Genomic DNA, 12,387 nt, shown 5'->3' with positions numbered 1-12,387 from the left:
CTCCCTCAGTGTTGCCGGTGTGATGAACAGATCATATGCCGATCTTCAAGAAAAAGCGCCAATATGGCTAAGATGTTAGAATTATCAGACAGGAGCTCTAAAATAAGTATAATTAAGAAGCTAAGGGCAATAGTGAAAAAAAAGGTAAACAATGCACATGAGAAGTTGGAGAAATTCAGTGGCAACAAAGAAACTATGAGAGAGAAGGAAATAGAATTGCTATACATTTTTAAAAAATGCTATAACAAAGATGATTCATTCAACAGCTCATCAGTAGACTGCACACAGCTGAAGAAAGAATCAGTGAATTTGAGGATAGGTTGGTGCAAATAATTAACTAAAAGTGGAAAAGAAGAAAAGGAGTAAAAACAAAGGAAACATGTTTTTAAAAAAATTACAGCATTCTGGAGCTATGGAAAAATATCAAACAGTCTAAGATAAGTGTAAGTGGAGTCCTGGGAAAGGAAAGAGAAAGACAAAGGTGAAGAACAAATATATAAAGAGATGATGGCTGAAAGTTTTCCAAAATAATAAAGGACTTTAAAATAAAGACCCAAGAGACTCAGAGGATCCCAAGGAAGATAGATAAACACAAAAACATATAATAACAAGAATAACACAACCAGGATACAGCATATTCAAACTGCTGAAAACCAATGATAAAAAGAAAATCTTGAAGACAGCAGACTATTACAGACAGAGAAGAAAGGGTGGTGGTGATCACTTATCAGACAAATACAATCTAAAAGAATTCACTGCCAGAAGATCTGGGTTTTTTTTTTGAGGAAGATTAGCCCTGAGCTAACATCTGCTGCCAATCCTCCTCTTTTTGCTGAGGAAGACTGTCCCTGAGCTAACATCTGTGCCCATCTTCCTCTACTTTATATGTGGGACACCTACCAAAGCATGGCGTGCCGAGTGGTGCAATGTCGCACCCAGGGTCTGAACTGGCAAACCCCAGGCTGCCAAAGCATAACATGTGTACTTACACACGGGGCCACTGGGCTGGCCCCAGAAAATATGATTTAAGAAACATTAAAGGATTCTTTTATGTAAAATCAATATGACATCAGACAGAAATCTAGATTTACCCAAAAAGTATGGATTTATGAATAATAAGGATGATGATAAACATTGTGTTTTTTTTCTTATTTAGACTTGCTTTCATAGAAATTTGACTTTCCAATGGAAAAATAGTAAAAATTAATCTAATGGCCAATAACATAAACACATTAAAGTGTATTGTTAAAACAGTATAGAGGAACAGAAGGAGGTATTTGGTTTGTCTTGTTGTAAGTTTACCTCTATTTTTTAAAGCTGTAAATAATAGGCCAAGAGTGAAATATCAATGGAATAAAAAAAGAATCATTAAACCTAAAACCTGGTATGCAAAGAAGAGAAAGAGAACAGAGAATAGATAGAAGAAATAAAAGAAAAATAAGATGATGTAATCAAACATGTCAATAATAGCATTGCATATAAACAATCTAAAGATATAATTAATGGCAGACATAGTCAAATTGGATTTTAAAAAGACACATCTATATATTGTCTATTAAAACCCGATTCAGGGGCCGACCTAGTAGCATAGTGATTAAGTTTTCATGCTCTGCTTCAGTGGCCCAGAGTTCACTTGCTTCAATCCTGGGCACAGACCTACACACAGCTTATCAAGGCATGCTGTGACACATGTCCCACAAATAAAATAGAGGAAGGTGGGCACAGATGTTAGCTCATGGCAAATCTTCCAAAAAAAAAACAAACCTAATTCAAATATAAAGATATTGAGACAATAAAAGTAATAAAATGGAAAATATGCAAGTATTAAGCAAAGAAAGCTGGAGTGGCTATTGCAAACCACGTTATCAGATAAGGGGTTAATATCCAAAATATACAAAGAACTCATACAGCTCAACAACAAAAAAACCAACAATCCAATTAGAAAATGGGCAAAAGATCTGAACAGAGATTTCTCCAAAGAAGATATACAGATGCCAACAGGCCTATGAAAAGATGCTCAACATCTTTAGTTATCAGGGAAATGCAAATCAAAACTACAATGAGGTATCACCTCACTCTGGTCAGAATGGCTGTAATTAACAAGACAGGAAACAACAAATGTTGGAGAGGGTGTGGAGAGAAGGGAACCCTTGTTCACTGCTGGTGGCAGTGCAAACTGGTGCAGACACTATGGAAAGCAGTATGGAGTTTCCTCAGAAAATTAAGAATAGATCTACCATAAGATCCAGCTATCCCACTGCTGGGTATTTATCCAAAGAACTTGAAAACACAAAGGCATAAAGATACTTGCACCCCTATGTTCATTGCAGCTTTATACACAATAGCCATACTTGGAAGCAACCTAGGTGCCTATCAAGGGACGAATGGATAAAGATGTGGTATTTATACAGATGGACTACTACTCAGCCAAAAGAAATGACGAAATCCGTCCATTTGTGACAACATGGCTGGACCTTGAGGGTATTATGCTGATTGAAATAAGTCAGAGGGAGAAAGTCAAATACCATATGATCTCACTCATAAGTAGAAGATAAAAACGACAACAAAAGAATAACACATAACATTGGAGATTGGACTGGTGGTTACCACTGGGGAAGGGAAGATGGGGGAGGGCAAAACGGGTGATTAGGGTCACGTGTGAGGGGATGCAGTATAATTAGTGTTCGGGTGGTGAACATGATATAATGTATACAGAATTCGAAATACGATGTACATCTGAAAAAAATAAAAATTAATAAAAAAGAACCACAAAAAAAATAGAATTCAGAGAAAAGAATATTATCAGAAATAATCCATCAGTTCAGAGAAAAGATATAACTCCAAGAAAGGTTCAAAATGAGCAAAGTAAAACGTGATAAAACTGAAAAAGAAATAGAAAAATCCACAATTAGAGTTGGACATATTAATAATTCTTTCTCTGAAATCTACAGAACTAGTAGACATTCAGTAAACATAGAGAAGACCTGATAAATATAAGGTGACCTAACTAACATTTATAAATCCCTCCGACTAACAAAAGCAAATGTACGTTTTTTAAAAAGCTTTGAGAGTATTTGCCAGAATTGAACATTGTCTTGGCTACCAAACGAACATCAGTAAATATGAAACAATCAAGATACTCAAAGTATATTTTCTGACCTCAATTGAATTATACTAGTATCAACAATAGAAAGATATCTGGAAAATGTGAATATTTGGAAATTAAACAAATACTTCTAAATGACTCATGAGTTAAATTGGGATTCATGGGGCAGGCCCAGTGGCACAGCAGTTAAGTGCGCATGTTTTGCTTTGGCAGCCCAGGGCTCACCAGCTCGGATCCGGGGTGCAGCCATGGTACTGCTTGGCAAGCCATGCTGTGGTAGGTGTCCCACATAAAAATAGAGGAAGATGGGCATGGATGCTAGCTCAGGGCCGGTCTTCCTCAGCAAAAAGAGGAGAATTGCCAGTGGATGTTAGCTCAAGGGCTAATCTTCCTCAAAAAATAAATAAATAAATAAATAGATTGGAATTCATAAAGCAAATTAGAAAATGTTTTGAATTGAATGAATAGGTAAACACAACATATTACAATTTGTGAGACATAGGAAGATCAGTGCTTAAAGGGATTTTTATATGCTTATATTAGAAAAAGTAATGGCATCATATCAATTATCTAATCTTCCATGTTAAGCAACAGTAAAAAGGGAGAAAATTAAACCCGAAGTGAGCAAAAAGAGAGTAAATAATAACTATAAAAGCAGAAAAGAGGAAATATAAAACAGAAAAACAAGTCAATAAAAACAAGAACTGGTTTTTAAAAAAGATCAATAAAATGGATAAATCTCTAGGTAGAATGATCAACTAACTTAAATCCACAAAAAGAAATTAAAAGCAACAGAAAGATAAATATATCAGTAAATATAGAATATATTTATATATAATATTTCTTCTCTTAATTTTATTCAAAGACATAAGATAACGTAAACCAATAATTATAATAGACTTTGTTGGTTTATAACATATGTAGATATAATTTACATGGCAAAATAGAATCAAACAAGAGATGAATATGGATAAATAATAAAGTAAAATTGCTATATGTTATTTGAATGAAGTCAGTATTAATGTGAAGTAGGTTAACTATATTAATATGCATATCATAAATTCTAGAGCAAATAGAAAATCAACAGAAGAATTAAAATGACATACTAAAGACATTTGTTTTATAGAAAAGAATGTAGTAAAGAAAGAATAAAGGGACAACAAAGATAAATACATGAAAAATAAATAGTAAAATGGCAGTTGTAAAGTCAATCATATTAATAATTATAGTAAATATAAATGAACTAATCACTCCAAGAAAAAGGAAGAGATTGTAAGTTTGGATTAAAGAGCAAGATTCAATTATATTGAGTAAAAAATAGAAACATTTTTAGATTCAAACATGCAAGCTAAGGTTTATCCTTGTATAACTATATTCTATATTCATCAATATGTTAAATCTATTCAATTTTCTCAATTTTGAAGGATACATTTAAGGGAATAACATCTTTTATGAAGGCTTGCCTATAAAATCTAGTTTAATAGAGAATTTATAAAAAAATAAAAGTCAATCAAATAATAGTATACTAAAAAGGTCAGCTATAAGAAAGGAGATAATTTTTAAGAAGTTATGAAATGTTAATGTTCAGACATTTCATATTGTAAAAATATTAAACTTGGTAAAAAGACATTTGTATTTAGCATTAACATTGTATTTTGGCCCAATGTTACAGAATAGCTGTCTTGACAGTCTTCCAGCTTCTAAAGTGGTATGGAAGAATTTGAGGATCACACCATGTATAGCCCAGTAAGTCTATTAGAGAAAGGAATAGGGGTTCTGATGATGGTTCCTGAACTTTCCAAGAGAGAACAATATTGAAGCATTTTACAGTGTTCCACAAAATAAAAATCCTTTGAAATGTTCTGTGGTGAAAATATGCCATAGTCAAGTACAGTTGGAAACCCTACATAGACTATTCTTTACAAGAGATTCAACATTCAAATTAACATAATAAAGTAGTTTTGCAGGAAAAGAACTATGACTGTGTTTAATGTACCGTTTCCTTCATCACACTTGACCATGAAATGTATATATTTACATTCTATATAACAGTGGTTAATATTTTACCCCACATATGTATTTTTCTTTGCAATGTCCCTCAAAACGCATTGATGTAAACAAAAGCATACAGATACTTTTAATTTAGTCTTCACTAAAATATAATCTCTAACAGCGGCCTTTTTACCCCAGTGCTTAGTAGGATTCCTGATATAGATGGTATGTCTGTTTTTATTTTTATTATATCTGTCTATATCTATCTGCATATCTATTGATCTATCTATAGACACTGAGATAAATGACTGAAGGAATAAAAAAGTCACTTCATTCCAATTATGAAAAAGACACAAAATATTATTTTAATATATCTCTGAAGGAAAGACCAATGCTAATCTGCCTAAGAGAATCAAAACCATCATGCCCACTGCAAACAGGCAGCTTATTTTGTTTTTCCTACTTGTGTACTATTAATTTTAAGTGAATGATTTAAAGTGAATACATTTGAAACAACAATATAAAAAGGAATAATGAAGTATCTTTTGCCATACCTTTAGAAGTTGACCTTCCTAACATTTCCTAGAGAGAATCAGCATTATACAGGATGATACGGTCACTTCCTACTTAGTAAAACAGAAAATTTAATATTAGTGGTGTTACAATCTAAGGAAATATAAACCAACTGATTTATTAATTTTTCTTTTCTGAAAAGCTTCCTTTTTCTTTTGTTTTTCATGCTTTTTGGTGAGGAAGATTGGCCTTGAGCTAACATCCTCTGCCAATCCTCCTCATTTTGTTGAGGAAGATTGGCCCTGAGCTAACATCTGTGCCCATCTTCTTCTGTTTTACATATGGGATGCTGCCATAGCATGGCTGGGTAAGTGATGTGTAGGTCTGCACCCAGGTTCTGAACCATCAAACTCCGGGCCCCCATTTAATTTTTTAAAATAAACTTCCTCCCTTCTGTTTTAAATGGATAGACGGACTTTGTTTTCACTTATCTCAGGCAAACTGTGGCACAGTACAAACTACTAAAAGCCCAAGAACAGATCGTATTGAGTGTCTAGGAAGAAAAGGAAAAGGCAGGTGGGAAAATTCCTTTGAGGAAAACAGAGAAGAATGGGCAAGACCTCTAAAGTCGGGACTCCTGGGTGAATTTGGGGAGGTTCAATTCTAGGCATAGGGCTCTCAGGTTTTATAAAGCTTCTCACATGCTATATATGGCAAAGAACTGAGTGTCCCATATAAAAGGAATTGAACAGTCTTCAACAATGATGTTATTAAAGGCCACTATGATGGAAAAATAACTGAAGTTCTCTTATATTTTTTAGGATCCTCAGAATTCTCCTAGATTTTTAAGAGGACTTACAAAGGCTAAAGGAAAACAGATGATGCTGACGCTGATTGTCCTAACAAACTAGTCTTCCAGGTCTGAGAGGTAAATTAGAGGAAGTTCAATAAAAACCCAGAAACGTGATATTCTATGATTTAAAAATTTGCCATCATACAAAATATTTTGTTAAGAATACAATAAAATTTTAGGTATCTGGAAAATTTACAAGTGTATTTATTAAAGCAGTGAAAATATTCCACATGACAACATAGTAATGGATACACGTCATTATACATTTGTCCAAACCCACAGAATGCGCAACACCAAGAATCAACCATAATGTAAATAGCAGACTTTGGGAGGCTATGATGTGTCAATGTAGGTTCATCAGTTATAGCAAATGCACAACTCTGGTGGGGAATGTTGATAATGAGGAAGACTATGCATGTGTGGGAGCAGGGAGTTTATCGGAAATCTCCGTACCATCCTTCAATTTTGCTCTGAAGCTAAAGCTTCTCTTTAAAATAAAGTATATTTATAATTATAACTCTTATATGTATATACTTATTTTTACCCAATAAGACTTACTCACCCATTAGACAACTTTCGTATACACACACACACGTATATACGTGTGTGGAGAAAGAGAGAGTTTTTGTGTACACAGACTTTTTTTTTGTATACAGGCAAAAAGTTGTCTGGTGTGGGTGGGTAACACATTGTGTAAAAATAAAAGTTTGACATCAGCAGCAATCATAAGTAATGAAATTTTGCCTTAAGATGCCTAGTGTTTTTGTATATATGGACAGCCTAGATGTTTCAATGAGAGCCATGCACAAACAATATCAACTAAGCATAAGAATAAACATGTCTGATGATGCAAGCAAAGCCAGACACAGTCATCTTAACGCAAACTTTGTGGCTGGTAGGACTGAAGGCTGATGGCAATATTCATTGCAATTGTTTGTGTAAAACAGCAGCAAAGTAAACTGAAGTGGGTTTGAAAAAATACATAGTTAACTGAATTGTATGCGATAAAAGTTTGCATATGGATGAAACCAGATTGTTTGAGAAAAGTGCCTGTTAGAACATCATTTTTAAAAAGAAAATAGCCTAACTAGGATTGAAGTCTATGTAAATTAGGCTATGGCTTTTACTTGGGGTAAATGGGAGATTGGAAGTCGGAAGCACAGCTTGTTTATTACGCACAAAAAACAAATGTTTAAAGATCTTTTTATTTGTTTTTGCCTATATAAAATTCAAGTTGTGCAAGATTATCTGAAATGGAACAATTGAGAAAAAGGGATTTATCTCTAACTAGTTACTTCCTAGAATATTGAATCGTTCATGAAATTGTTTCAATTTGTCATTCTTTATCTAATTTTGAATATTTTCTCCGTTGTTTTCATCCAATGACATTTTATGGCCAAAACATTTAGAATTAAAATAAACTTGATAAACTTGATTGGAAATGGTATAAATTTTATGATTTCCAGTAAGAGAAATGAAAACAAGCTGAAATAACAGAGACCGAGAGAGGGCGTGAATGTTTAGAAATGAAACACATTGACATAGGTGTCGCTTCTCATTCTGCAGTTCCGTATACTCAAGATAGAAGGTGACGTGTTTGCCTGTTAAAAATATGGCAACCATTTCAGCTAGAAAAAAAGTGTATTATATTGATAATTCTTGAATAGAACGTGAGGCTATTAATTCATCAAGTCTCAGTGCCACTCAAACAGGAGGAGGATAATATTGCTAAATTAATACTTGACATTAAGTGATCTATAGCACTGGAAAATTTCCTTCTACGTGAAAAAAAAATCTATAATAAGTTTCAACATATTTGCTAATAGCTTATAGCACTACACCTTCATATAATTTTATAGCTAAAGGTACCTCCCTAATTTCTGAGTTAAAAACACTAAGGCACACATAAAGTCCGAGAAAATCTCAAAGTCAGAGTGCAAGTAGGGAGAACGGGACTACGTATCTCCTGACCCCTAGGCCAGGGCAGTTAGATAATAGGGTGCTTTAAGTGATTTTAAAGATCGCTTATTTCAGTCTCTTCAGATGATACACAGTTTCCAATAAGAAAATCCACCAATAAAGACAAAGGAAAGGTAGTTAAAAGAAAATACTAGCTTGTAATTGTCATTAATTTATTTAATGATAGCATTTCCTTCCAATTGCCTTATAATTTAAGTAAATAATTTAAAAATGGAAGCTGTGCTATTGCTATATGTGTCTTCAATCTTCTTTAAACGTAAGGGTAATGTGAGTTAAAATTTTTTCTAAGAATATTTCTTTAAATTTTCATAAAAGCCATTGGAGACTTAGAAGTCAGGCAAACTTACAAGTATTTTCTTTTTGTTTTTTTTAATAGTTTTTAGATTTTGTTTTTAATCAAAATTACTGGTCAGAGGTTTTCTTGAGTAGAACGATTTCTAAACATGAGGTCAAATGTAGAACTCTCCAACAAATCTCCCATTCAATATCTGACTGCCTCTGGGAAAAACACTTAGTCATTTTCCTGCCAAGTTATTCAATATAAAAAAATGAATATAGCAATTTCTTCCTTTCTTACATCACATCATTTCATTGTAATTAATTGATTGCCTTGGATAATAGCACATGATGTCTATATATTTTCTAGTGTTTGTAACAAATAGATGTGTAACTGAATTATTTGAAAATCATTATTACAAAAATATTAAAATACATTGTGTATTTGAAATATTTTGCTTTCTTTTTGAATGTGATATTCCTGAGGCATCAGTCCCATTCTGAATTCTGGTTTATGGAAGTCTTTCTGAACATGAAAATAAAACTTGTAAGTTAATGGAAAGAACAAAAGTCAATGTTTATCAGATGATGATAAGAAAATCAAACTAATAAATATAGAATGCCAAAACATTATAATAGTTTCTTGTATGTGAATTTTGCAGCTATATATCTCAATTCCTTCATATCATTCCTTCATAATATTATAACAATTAATAAAATAACACTCAGTGTCTTATTTACACTGAGACAGTGTCCATTGTTTATGAACTTAATAAATTGCGTCAATTTCTAAGATAAATTAATATTTAAATGTGTGAAAAGTCTTTAAACATATTCTCCTGGTGCCAACAACGCTTCCACATATAATATTCCATAATTGCATGCACTTAAATTTCTTATGAAAATAAAATAGGTTTAGGAGGGACGTCGATGAAAATGGCAGATAAGGGAACTTCGAAAAGTTCATCTTTCTGCAAAAGCAATGAATAAAGTTGAGGGGTGGGAGACCTGTCAGATTCAACTTCTCCACAGTTCTGGAAACTAACCAAAAGCCTGCAACAACCAGGTGAACCCTTGAAGCAGGAGAAAGCAACTGAATCTTGGTAAAAGAGCTTTATGGCCTTTTAACTTGCCGTGACCTCATCCCATATTGTAGCTCCGCAGTGTCTTTGAAAAACAGCCCACATTCGTGGCACGGGTAATGATACTGGAGGAGCAGAATGGATTTATCCTCAAAAACTTTCAGTTCTTTGACTTGAACTGGCTGGTGGCATCTCAGAGGATGGGCTCAAAGGATTTAGTTCATCTCACATAGCTTGGAATTTTCCCAGTACTGCGGCCACTACCATGTGGGATTGTTTCCCAAAAAATTATTTAGAAGAAAATATATTATTCTCCACTGCCTAGGGCAATTGGTAAAAGTCAGGGCAAAGAATAGATGAACCAAAAAAACTGTGAAGAAAGTCTGGAGAATGAGAAGCTTTGCGAAATAATGACCTTGAGAAGCTCTGACATAATCATGAGACTCTACAAGATCAAATGAATTGTGCAGGGCTGGAGAATGCTCAAGAAAGACTGGAGAAGGTTCCAAGTTCTCACCTTTAGCTGTTCTTCAGCTGCTGCATAAGCAGGAAGTAAAAGATAAGGCAGAACCATAAACTGCCAGCTGGATGTAGAAAGTGTGTCAGAACAAACACACAGCGTCAATATGCAAAGATACTTGTGTGTTTATTTGTGTTTTTGGTTAGACATGTAAGGAAATCTCTGTCCAATCGCTGTCTAATCAGTAAGCTAATGAAACAGACACTTCAGTGGTCACACACAACAAATAATACTGACTTGACATACTGAGTTCAGAAAAGTGACTAAAAAGAAAAGCAAACAAACAAAAATAACAACAAATACCATCCAAAAATTCTAGAGGGGGTTAAAATCTAATTACTAGAGTTGCCACATTATAATGTATAAAATGACCCATGTTCAACATAAAATTTTGAGGCATGCAGAGAAAAGTCCCCTATGCATACCTTTTTAATATTAATTGAATGATTAGTACTCAAAATATCATTTAATTCTTCAGATTTCATGTGTTTATAGAGGTTGTACCTTCTTCAATGCAGCAATAAAAATAGATAATCACCCCTACATTCATACATTCCCGAATTACCTCCCCTTTACACACTTGGAAAGAAAGACCTGTTTCCTGATATGAAGAGACTAACTGGTAACTATGGGCTATCCCTTAAAAGATACCCAATAAATGATAACACGATGTGTCATATGAAAGTATCTTAAAAATACTACTTATTCAATTGGTCATTCACTTATTGATACTGATAACCAATCAATCTGATATTTTAGGTGGTGTTATATTGAAATGTAAATCAGATTAAATAAAAACAATGTCTAATTGTGGAGCTTACATCTACTAAAGGATGGATAAAACAAATAATATAATAAAGACTACATATAACAACATGTATAATGATTTACTCTAAAAATAAAAAGTAAATTCAGGAAAGAAGTGAACGTCAGTTGTGGATGGTTGTGAATTTGTGAAAAGATCTGATGAAATTGAAGCAATCGGCATTGCAAATATCTAGGGGACGAGCATGGTAGTAAGGTGTAAATTTGAGAAAACCAACTGAAGAGAATGTTTTAAAAATAAAAGACTGAAAAACGGTTCAAACATTGAACTACCAACAGATTGATGAGCATGGATATTGTTGGTGGTGATCTTTGGAGGGGTAATGTCTGTGAACAGATAGTTCAAAAATCTGATTGTAGTGGTTTCAGGGTAAAATAAGAACAGATATGTCAACAATGACAATTATTTCAGCAAGTTTTGCTACAAAGAGAAAAGAAATGGAAAGATTCAGGTCAAAAGAGGGACTTTTTAAGGTGGGAAAAGCTTACAGCATGATTTTATGCTGATAAGAATGATTCACGAAAGAAGTAAAATTTAATGATGCAGAGGAAGAGAGAAAATATGCCGGAGAACTATCTTTCAATGGCGGAGAGAGGTGGATTATACGTAGTCACAGAGTAAGACATAGGGCAATACAATGGACGTGGGTGAAATTCTGCTTGAAAGGTGGCAGAGCAGGGATATTGAGGGGAAGATTTAGAGAAATGATGAATTTGTAAATTATCTACACAAATAATTTAAAGATTATCGCTACTCAGCCAATTCTGTTTTTCTGTTCCCTCTACTATTTTGGTTCATTTCCTTTTGGTTTCATTTGAAGTAACTTAAAGAAAATCCGAAATATTATGCCAACTTGTCAGTATATACCTGCATTATATATCTCCAAATGATAGTTGTTTTTTAAAATAACAACAATTCCATTACTGAAACTAACAAAATTAACTTATTGCCGTATACTACTCACAATTTATTAAAATATATATGACTGTATCAAGGAGGTCTTTTACAATTGGATTGCGTTAATCAGGATCAAAACAGGTGCTGTATTCTACTTTGTAGCTGTCATTTTTCTTAACTTATTTTTATTCTGTAATAGTCATCTGTGATTAACCATTTTTTTCCTATGCCAGAGCAATTTCCTACAGAATGCTGCACATTCTAGATTATCCATTTGTTGTTCTTCCATCTTCTCTACATCTTTCTCAAAAACTAGTGATTAAACATAGAGGCATGATTGCA

Source organism: Equus asinus, chromosome 30, assembly GCF_041296235.1.
Source record: "Equus asinus isolate D_3611 breed Donkey chromosome 30, EquAss-T2T_v2, whole genome shotgun sequence".
In the NCBI taxonomy this organism is placed as follows: Eukaryota; Metazoa; Chordata; class Mammalia; order Perissodactyla; family Equidae; genus Equus; species Equus asinus.
The sequence above is the reverse complement of the archived record's forward strand: the minus strand, read 5'-3'. Positions refer to the sequence as shown.